The sequence below is a fragment of the Adiantum capillus-veneris genome, chromosome 29, assembly GCF_014529385.1.
Source record: "Adiantum capillus-veneris isolate H3 chromosome 29, ASM1452938v2, whole genome shotgun sequence".
In the NCBI taxonomy this organism is placed as follows: Eukaryota; Viridiplantae; Streptophyta; class Polypodiopsida; order Polypodiales; family Pteridaceae; genus Adiantum; species Adiantum capillus-veneris.
The window spans coordinates 32,283,572-32,293,980 of record NC_140959.1 but is presented as its reverse complement, the minus strand read 5'-3'; the positions used below and the strand labels follow the sequence as shown (position 1 = coordinate 32,293,980).

Here is a 10,409-nt window from a genome sequence, read left to right as displayed (position 1 = left end):
GGCACGTCAATATGATGAAGAACACAATATTACCACAAAACAACCACGTTTATCTAGAGACTCTTCTTCTTCTTCTTGTGAATATTGCGGACGATCTGATCATCCCACTCATATGTGCTATAAGCGTCGATTCGACACAGATCGGAATAGAGCATATGCTACTGAACATCAAAACAACATTGTACCAGAAACAAGCTGCGTCATATGTTCAGTTGCTCCAGACAGAATACTTCATGTACGTGATGGATCACTTTTTATTGTCGATTCTGGTGCTACAGGAAATATGACATATCAGTCGAAGTGGCTCCGCTCCATAACTATCATCCACTGCCAGTTCAACATGTTGTTTATCTTGCTGATGATACTACTTGTCAAGTAAAGGGTATTGGAGACTTATATCTTGGTACCTTATCTTCTTCCACTCGAATTTTGCGAGGAGTATTACATGTACCAGATCTTCAACGTAATCTTCTTTCAGTTGCTAGACTTGTTGATCTTGGTCTGTTTGTTGGATTTGATTATACCAAATGCCGAATTGAGAAAGATGGACAGTGCACAAGCACACACTAATACAAGCATTAGTGTGTGCATGCGTTACAAGCACACACTAACGTTTGCATTAGTGTGTGCTTGTGCATGCATTAGTGTACCAAAACATACCTCCATTAGCATTAACATACCAAAGCATACCTCCATGTGGGTGTGCGATGAACTTGATTGAGACCCCAATGGTCACCGAGAAGCCCAACGGTAGATTAAGGTCCAACACACACACACTAGATTAATTTATTTGCCACACACTAACGCACACACACAATAGATTAATTAAAAGCACACACACACACTCTAAATGGATGCAAAAAAAATAAGCACATAAATCATTTCTTAAATAGGAGATAAAAAGAATCTTATGCAAGGAGGAATCCTATGCAAAGAAGAATCTCACTTTGATTATAATCCAATGTTAATTAGGGTCCTTTTTTTTTGTGAAATTGTAGGATATGGCATCCTCTTCCACGCTCGGCTATCGATCCATAGAGGACTTTCTCGCCGAGGGCCTTTCTTACGAGGACGCTTGTGATGCTTACTACTCGCACCAGTCACAATCCACCTTCGGCTTTCGATGGTTCCGAAAGGCAGTACACGACCCCGACCTCGAGAGGACATATCGCTCCCAGGCAGACTGGCTATCCTCGCAGCAGAGTCTTCGAGGGTGGTACACACCAGCACAGTTGGCTGCCTATGGGCTCTCACCACTTGCAACTCCAGGCGTCGGCACTCCGATCGTGCAGAGTGTGCCTCCCAGTGGGCCTCCCTCCACCTTACCCTTGACTTTCCCATCACCCGTAGCTCCCTCCATCTTGCATTCGCAGCGATCCACGCCCGCACCGTCGAGTTATCCGTCGCCTACACCACCCAGCGGTTCGGGCTCGGGCCAGCGCTCTTCCCGTAGTGGTGGCTCACGCTCTCGTCGAGGTAGTGGCTCATGCTGCTTTGGTGGTGGAGGGGGCAGTGCTACAGATTCACCTCCTCTTACATCCGGACCTCCTCGCTCAGCCTTTGGAGTTCCACATGAAGATGAGGACCGCGATACGCCCGCCCCGGACGCTCGTGGCTACTACTATTATATACATCGTGAGGAGGAGGTGGATCTAGGTTCCTCTTTGGGGAGGACATTTCGAGGGCACCTTAACCAACTGATCCACTCGACATACCAAGATTGTTTTAAATCTTTCAAAGATCAGAACCCAGCCGACGTGACGTACATTCATACGACATTGCTCATGCGGTTCCTTAATCTGCAAGTGGAAAGAGTTCTCCAGGCAGTGGCTCGAGGAATACACTTAGAATCTTTGCAATATATACCGCCACTATTGATGCTACTTGCGAGCTCACACACGGTGACAAAACCCTTTTCGAACTCTTGTGACCCACCCACCGTGGCCGGCCTGTTGTAGCTGCATGCAATGATTCCTACTGCACCACTTTTTGTTGCGGTAGCTGCCCACGCCTTCGCACCCTCACTTGCTACCACACACACACGAGCGCTAGTTTGGGGTCGATGACGTTGACTGTGCTACTGCCAGCTGCTCTACCAAAAAAGATGCACGATATGAAATCTTACACACACACACAGTTTCTCGCAAAGTGACACACATGCCATGAGTCCATCAAGATTCTATCCATGACCTGTACACATGCACGCTATTCGTTAATGCCTCACGTCAAAACCCACCTGCAACACATTTCTTGATTCCGTTGTTGAAGTTGTAAAGTTCGGTTGCAGAACTACACGCCAAGCGCTTGTCCTCTGCAAGGCTCCCTCTTCTCCTAGCTCCTGATTTTGAGTGTTGAAGTGTACGCTTCCATAAACACACACACTATCCTAGCTCACCGAATTATTTTTCCTGCCATGGATCCACAACCCTCATGAGCTCTCGCCATGAGGCGCTGGTCTTCCACCTGCTTATATTCGCACACACACCCTTTCCCTTTTTGCCTACATCGAGACCAGTCACCAGCTTCATCAAATTCACCAAGCCCCAAATTTTTTGCATGACCACTTAGTTGCAAATCTGCGATGCACAGCTCGCTTTCGAAAATGCTTGTAATTCGTTTTCTGGAAAGCACATACGGCATCTCATGTCGGCTGCCATGGAATCTCTCCCACCTTCCTCGACTGCCAATTTTTTCTCCTCGTTAGTAAAGTCACTTGCTGCTTTGGTGATGACATCCTGTACCTACTCCCGCCATGAATGGATCAGACCAAGGCTTCGCAGTAGGAAAAACAAAATAAATGAGGGCATTTCTTAAGTTAAATAGAGGTTCTCACCTCGTCTTAATGTGAGTAAGAAATGGGGTATCACTTTTTACCAGTGAGCACCTAGCCTATGACCGGTAGAACCAATAGAGGGGAACATAAAAAACGCTAAAAATATGTTGGTTTCATTTTACAAGATCAGAGAAGAAAGAGAAATTATTCCTTTGGCTTAAAGGTGATAAATGATGATCATGGGAATTATGTGCGGGAACGAACATGTCCCCTCAACACTAAAACCCAACCAAATCTTTGGTTACTTCTTGATCTCAATGATGAAATTCTTTAATGCACTTAATGTTGAGCTATTTTGAGCAGAAATTCTTTAATGCACTTAATGTTAAGCTATTTTGAGCAGTGATTGGCAGGTAGGGAGTAGATTGAGGATCCGAATGCTTATTAAGGGGCGAAAAATTGAATTGTAATGCAAAATTTGGCTATTCAAGAGCCATGCATTTTCTTCGTGTGAGTTATGCTTCTATAATCATTTTCATGCAGAAATAAACTCTCATTCCACAATTTTTTTGGCTTGTGCGTGGTTTAGTGCTCGGCTTGATTGAAGTTCTCATTTCACTAAATGGCAATCTCTTTTTGAAATGAACAACTGAGCTTCATTTCCTTGGGTTGAGCATATGATAGTTCCTATTTGATTGATATTAAGGAAAAAAACCTCCCTCCTGTGATATGCATGTAGGCATGAGAGTTACATTGGATGATGAGTAGTGCTTGCTTGATTGGGACTTTGTGCTTAAACTTAACATTGCTTGTACATTTTGGTGCTTGAATTGAATAAAATCATTGCAAAGCATTAAAATTGAGCTTGTTTTAACGACCAAAAGAGAGCATTTTGGGGTTGTGGCTGATCATGCATTTTTTAGTGCTTACTTTGAATGACAAATGCTTTCATGCACTAACAATTGAGCTTCATTTTGAAGAGTGATTGGCAAAGTGGGATTCCATTGTAATTACGGATGTAATCATTGGAAACAATTGAAAAATGTGGCTATTTAGAGTCATTCCACTTCTTTTGACTAAAAGTTGTATACATGTTAGCTTATAGCTTGGTCTAAAGTGAAAATGTTTTCATTTGAGCTAAGTGTTTACCCAATTGTTTTGAGAGCTTTCAAGTACAAAATTTTGCTATTGAGAGCCGTTTACTTTCATTCCATTAAAAGTTGAAGTCATCTCTAGCTGGTAGATTGCTCTTAAATTGAAAATTTCATGTGAGCTAGTTGCTAGCCAACTTTTTGGGAAAGCTTTAAATTGTGAAATTTGGCTCTTGGCTTGTTTTAAATTCCATATTTCAAGTGAGCTAACACTTAATCAACTTTTGAGTCATGCATGAGAGACTTTAAATTGCAAAATTTGCTTATTTAGAAACATTTTATCTCTCTCATTGTTGTTATGTATGCATAAATTTTTCTATCAACTAGAGTGCTTTGTTAGCCGCATTTGTATTGAATCAAAGTGAGGGTTATCACCTTAAGGTAATAGGATTTGTGGAAAACAAAGCACAAAAACTCTCTCTCTCTCTCTCTCTCTCTCTCTCTCTCTCTCTCTCTCAAGTTTTTCTCTTGTATGTTCTTGTTTTCTTGTGTTTACAATGCCACGATCTTGATGTCTCAATCTTGATATGTCTAAATATGTCCTTAGCCATTAAATTGTAATAACTCTTTGATTCAATCTCGCTTTATTTTGTGCATTCTTGTTATTTGTGTAAGCATCGTTGCGTCATTCGAAGATTCAACAAGTGTATATTTTCTTGGAGAAGAAAACGGAGAGAGAGAGAGAGTTTGTTACCTTTCGTCAAAGCAAGTTTTTCTGTCTCAAGTGCGTTACGATTGTGATGCAACAATTTTGAGTCGTGTACCTTGTAAAAGAACCGTAAGAAGGGTTATAATTTATATAAAGTGATATGGATCGTTTAAAATATGTTCATTTTTAGATATTGTCCCCTTTTTATATTTGGAAGAAAAAGAAAACATGCAAGTCTCCTTGCATGGGGGAGTTTTCACAGTCCTCCCCAATTTTAATAATACGAGGGAACGTGCCATTCCCACAGCAGCGTGCAAAGTTTAGAGCTTTCTTGGTAAGATGGAGCTAGGCATCAAACTTCTATATGAGCACTCCAAGAGTTTTTGCCTAGTGAGAAACCATCAAGACAAAAAAAGTTTAGAGCTTTCTTAGTAAGATCGAGCTAGGATCAAACATTATATGAGCATAGGTAATTGCATCTAGAGAGATGCCCTCGCTTTGCATCTGTTGGAAATAGCCGAGCCCAGGGCTCCATGGCTCTACCACATTTGGCATAGATGTCGACCAAGGCAGTGCCAAGCATTAAGTTTCGTAAAAGGGAACCACAATATTGATCAAACCACCGCCAAGCATGACATCATACTCCCAACAGCCCCCGACTAGCAATCACATTGTCGATTCTGATACCCTCGAGATAGGCATATTGGGCATATATTGCAACCAACATATTGCAAGTGATGACATTCTGGGGATAAAGCCCATCACAAACATTTCATGCTTTTGTGAGAGTACCACATTTGGCATACATGTCAACCAAAGAATTTCCAAGCATGACATCTTTCACCAAGCGTGGTGGTCAAGTATCTTCTCGTTAATACACTCACCCATGTCAACGGCTCATGTAAGGCCACTGGCCTTCAAGGCACAAGCATATGCATTCAGATTGAATTTGAAGAGATGCATCCGTGAAAACGGCATAGATATTTCTGGCCTTGCTCCTATCGTGCGTATCCCACAATCAATGCATTCTAAGACTTGACATTTTGGATAGGAAGCTCCTCAAGCACTTTTTGTGCTTTCTGAAGAGCACCACATTTGGCATAAATATCGACCACGGCAGTTCCAAGCACGACATCTTTTTTCAACATCACCATATTTGTGATTTTTTTTACCCACATTAGCATCTTGGCGTAGATCCACATGCCTTCAAGATGCATGCATAGGTGATTGCCAGTTGGAGAGATACACTTGCTTTGCATCCACTGAAAATGGCCTAGAGCTTTTTGGCCCTATTGTTGTCATGTGTATCCCACTATCAGTGCATTCGAAGAGGCGGCATTCCGGACAGGAAGCTCCTAAATCATTTTTTGTGATTTCTTAAGCACACCACATTTGGCATACATATCGACCAAGATAGTGGCAAGCACGAAAACCTTTTACACGAGCCTCTGACTAACAATATAATTGTGAATTTTTGTACCCATATTAGCATCTTGCAAAGAGCCACATGCCTTGAGATGCATGCATAGGTGATTGCATTTGGACAGAGGCCCCCGCTTCGCATCTGCTATAGCATTTTGGCCCTGCCCCTATGGGTCAAATCTTGCAATCAATGGCATTTCAAGAGTCCACACTCCTGACAGGAAGCTCTTCGAGCACTTCGTAGAGCCACATGCCTTCAAAATGTAAGCATAGCCTTCAAGACCAAAGTACAACTCACTAAATTTGGAGAGATACAGTTGCTTTGCATCCATTGAAAACATCCAAGAGCTTTCGAGCCCTACTCTTGTTGCACACATCCCGCAATCAGTGCATTCCAAGAAACGACATTCTGGACAGGAAGCTCCTCAAGCACTTTTTGTTCTTTCTCAAAAGCACCACATTTGGCATACATCCAAGATAGTGCCAAGCACAATATCTTTTTACAACATCCTTTGACTAACAATATAATTGTGAATTTTTGTGCCCATATCAGCATCTTGCGTAGAGCCACATGCCTTCAAGATGCATGCGTAGGTCATTGCATCTAGAGAGAGGCGCTTTCTCCAGTAGGGAAAATCCTGCAATAATGCATTCCAAGAGTCCACACTCTAGATAGGAAGTTAAAAATAGCCTAGAGATTTTTGGTCATTCTCTTGTGGTGCATATCTCACGACCAATGGATTCCAAGAGATGCCATTCCCATCATTCAATGTATTTGACATGCAACATTACGGGTAAAATGGTCATCAAGAACATGACAAGGTCGTATAGAAGCACTCCAAGAGAGTTTGTATGTTGAGAAACCCTCACTTTTCATGTGGTTAAAATAGCCGAGATCTGCCTTGCCACAACTATGTCAATCAACATGCTCCAAAAGGTGACAATTCATAGAAAAAGCTCATCTAGAACTTTTTGTAGTTGCGTGAGGGCACCACATTCAGCATACATATTGATGAATTCACCGTTAAGCATGACATTCCCCTCCAACGGCCGTGATTAGCAATTACATCATGGATTCTCAAACGCATGTGAAGGTCTTCCATAAGGTGACCAGCTTTCAAGGTGCACGCATGGGTGAATGTAATTGGAATTGATTTGTGCTGCGAGTATTGCTTCTTCCCTAGAGTTGTTAATGAATTTTTTGCCTCTCTATGGAGATGGACTTTAAAGATATGGCCTCATTAAAGGCGTGGTTCAATGTGGACGTGGCGTTCTTATGTTTCAAAAGAGCTATGCGCCGTTTTCTAGCATGTTATGATGGATGGAGCAATGGAGAACAGGGATATGAATGGGATACGGTGCAAGATTCCATGCAGGCTTTGACTCAAACACGCTCCAGAATCATGGAGATGTACCATCGGGATGTAGATGCAATGCAGATGGAGGGTAAAAGAACGAGAAAGATACTCGAAGGAAAGAAAACAAACATGGAGGACGAACTCTATCGGCAAGAGCAAGTGATAACAGGGTTTTTCGAGAATGTGTCTCTTATGCATGATAAGCTGGCCAAAGAAGCAGCACAAGCGAAAGAAGAGGTGAATACGAATGCATCATGTGGGGATGAAATGAGAGGAGATGATGATCAGTTTTTTGAGGTTGAAATGGAGGAACAATATTTGGCCAAGAAATTGAATGCGATGTTCCCGAGCGAAGGGGTTATTCTTGATGACGCTGGTAATATGGATGTGGATACTTGTGGTAACTCTTATGCTTCGAGATGGGGAATTGATGGCTTGCAAGTCAGATGTGTTGGGTGAAGATTGCTCGAGTGACAGCCATGTTGATGAGCGCCCAACGGCTTGTGTTTGGGGAGTGCAAGAATGCATGGGGACGTTGAATTCGGAGAAGGTTGACATGCCTCGTATAGTGGAATCGAATGAGGAAGTTTTAGAGGAGCGCTAGGTGGGCCCTGACGAGTCCCACCCCTCACATGATTGGGGGACGCAGCATATGCAGAAATGTGTGATTCAAAAACCAAGGACTGGATGGTGTCTGGTGAGAAAATATCAGGTGTGCTGCAATTGTGGGAAGATATGGCTGAGCAGGATGTAAGGTCAGAGATGGTGGATGCGCCTCTAGGCCATGAAACAGGGTCGCTCTACTCGGAGAGGGGGATACTCCCTGAGTCGGTTGAGAGACTTGAAACTTCGATGACGAGGTCTGAACCAGGTGTGAGACCAGATGCAAGCAAATAAGTGGGGATTCGGGTCAAGTCACGTGATCCTAATCAAAGCAATAAGGGGCAATTGGAATTGCTAGGCAAGATGCCTAACATTTATGGTACTCGGGATGAGCATGAGGCTGAACCCTATTCAGCCCTAGACTTGATGAAGGAACAACAGGAAACCCGTGAATTTCTTTTATACTGCATGTGGAGTTCAGCTTGAGGTAAAGCGTGACCAAATAGAGTATGTGTGGGATTAACGAACATGGAATTGAGGGCATCGATGCGAGTGGTCGCGAATGGAAGTAAGACAACGGAGTATAGCTAGGAATGTGGCCAGTCAAGTATGTGTATTGAGGTTGATAAAATATACCAGAATCGAGGTCTCGCAAAGATCCGTTCTGTGGGGTTGATGTGGATGCAACAAGTGCTGGTACACGCCTATGTAACCAGCAGTAGATCTGGTCCTCAGTGGAGACACACATAAGTAACCCAAGGTTAGCTTTTTGGAGAGACCGTGCTTGCCAGTGGGCGATTGAAAAGTTCTTCAAAGATGTGGTTATGCGGGTTTTGGGAAATAGAACCCGAAGGCCGAGGGAGCCTTGTGCTATCGCAATGGAATCGGTTGCGTTGTGGAAGCAGGCTTGAAGATGAAGCCAAGATGTGTGGTGCTAAAGAATGGGGGTTGCAGACCTACATTGGTGGTTATGGTAAGGGGGCCAAAGGCCCTCTTTGAGTCCCGAGTAAAGTACTCGTGGTATGTATCGAGATTGAGTGCTCTTGGGTTTGAGGATGGAAGCCAGCGCGGTTATCCCTTTTGGTGACTAAAACCAACGGACATGCAAAGACTGGGACTGAGACATCCCTGTTGAGGATCGATGTACGCAAGGGTGTATTGACGTTTGACAAAGGAAGTCATGGGGTTGGAACAGTAACCCCTCGAGGACAATTATGTGGGAAGGACAAAGGGCAAGGTAGCCTTGTATGGGACCCAGGAGAAGGTACCCAACGCCGGGATGCTTTTGAATATGGAATGACCCACATGTGCGGAGGTACAGAGTTAACAACACAGTGGAACGCGCTTGGTCGATGCAAGGCTAAGCCAGCGGAGTTAGAGCCGTTGGCTGATTTTAGTAGACTCATTGTGGGAAGACGTATGCTACACCTAATGGATCAACGGGGGCTGATTTAAATGCAGGCCTCAGATGGCCACTGGATTCCCCCACGATGGGGTGGATTACAAGAGGATGCAAGATGGGTAAAGTGTGCTCGATACAAGACTAGGCCTACCAGGCAACAAGGAACACAATTGGATGGTCAACGATGTACCGGGGGGCCAACGAGCAACTAAGATGTGTGGTGAGATATGTGGGCATGAGTGGGACAGCATGTCGGGATAGGAAAAGGATGGTCGATGGATTCCCCCTCGTCAAAGAGGGCTGAGCAACGAGTGGGAGCACTACATGAGTGCGCATGGAAATAACCAGTGTGGTAGAGGGCAGATCACGATGATCAAGGGATGTACAAAAAGGGATGGCAAAATTTTCAGTGATTATTGTGAACCAGGCGTGGTGTCGCTCAAGGACACACGAGAGGAAGAGATTGTTGATGTAATGCAAGAACCATATTACAAGAGGGCAGGCTCCGGAGAGCACCAACCCGCGTTTCATTCGAGTTGTTTTGTTTGGTGAGTGAATTGGGCTAGATTCACGAGAGCAAGATGCGAGGTGGATGATGATAATGGGTATGCTTGGTAAGTGATGTTGCACTTGTTTCTGCTCATTCGATGGTGCTCACTTTGTATCCGCTGAAAAAAGCCTAGATCTTTCTTTCCCTACTCGTGTTGTGTGTATTCCGCAATCAGTTGACGTTGTTCCAAATAGTAAGCTCCTCAAGCACATTTTGTGCTTGCTCAAGTATCCCACATTTGGCATACATATCGACTAAGGTAGTGCCAAGCACGCCATCTCTTTTCAAGGGCATCTTGCATAGAGCCACATGCTTGCAAGCTACACACATAGGTGATAGCGTTTGGAGAAAGGCCCTTCCTTCACACCTAGTGAAAACAGCCCACAGCTTTCTGGCCCGCCGGCCCTTGTTAGGAACCTGAGAACTGCTTGTGGAGAAGATCGAGTTGCTGCTGTTGAGAACCTTCTCTCTCTCTCTCTCTCTCTCTCTCTCTCTCTCTCT

At 43.9% G+C, this 10,409-nt stretch overlaps 1 pseudogene; it reads left to right on the top strand.

Moving 5' to 3' along the window:
- The first annotated feature begins 7,206 nt into the window (after nucleotides 1-7,206).
- On the top strand, nucleotides 7,207-9,976 carry LOC147419003 (uncharacterized; annotated as a pseudogene).
- Nucleotides 9,977-10,409: the final 433 nt, after the last annotated feature.